Raw genomic sequence first — 418 nt, 5'->3', positions numbered from 1 at the left:
GAACGAGGCGTTTCGAGGGGTGGTTTTGAGTCGTCTTTGCCAGCCTGATTTTCAGAAATGCTTTCCTCTTCTGCTTCTTATCGACATTTTCTTTTCCGTGTGTCCATTCGCCTATTTGACTTCGCTTTTTTTTCTATACGTACGCAAGCTCAAATGTTCCCAAGTATGCATACACGTAAATAAAGCCAAGCGTCGCGAGCGCACGTCAACGCGAGGACACAAACACGCACAAACACAACGCAATATACAGGTGAGTAAGGCATAATACGTGTACAACTGCGTTCGAGAATGACACGCAATCGCCCCAGAGACCTTACTACCTTCTCGCTCGCAAAGCCGGGGCGTCGACGTCCGGGTGCCTCACGCAGATCCGCCTCCCTCGCGCCGCTGATCAGACTGGGCCGAAGAACCGATGTGT

The 418-nt window shown here is 51.2% G+C and overlaps 1 long non-coding RNA gene across 1 annotated transcript in view; it reads right to left on the bottom strand.

The window, feature by feature from the left end:
- Nucleotides 1-418, bottom strand: part of LOC119587968 — a 48,206-nt gene that overhangs the window by 40,169 nt on the left and 7,619 nt on the right. The gene's annotated exons all lie outside the window — the stretch shown is intronic.

This window comes from Penaeus monodon, chromosome 23 (genome assembly GCF_015228065.2).
Source record: "Penaeus monodon isolate SGIC_2016 chromosome 23, NSTDA_Pmon_1, whole genome shotgun sequence".
NCBI lineage: Eukaryota > Metazoa > Arthropoda > Malacostraca > Decapoda > Penaeidae > Penaeus > Penaeus monodon.
The sequence above is the reverse complement of the archived record's forward strand: the minus strand, read 5'-3'. Positions and strand labels throughout refer to the sequence as shown.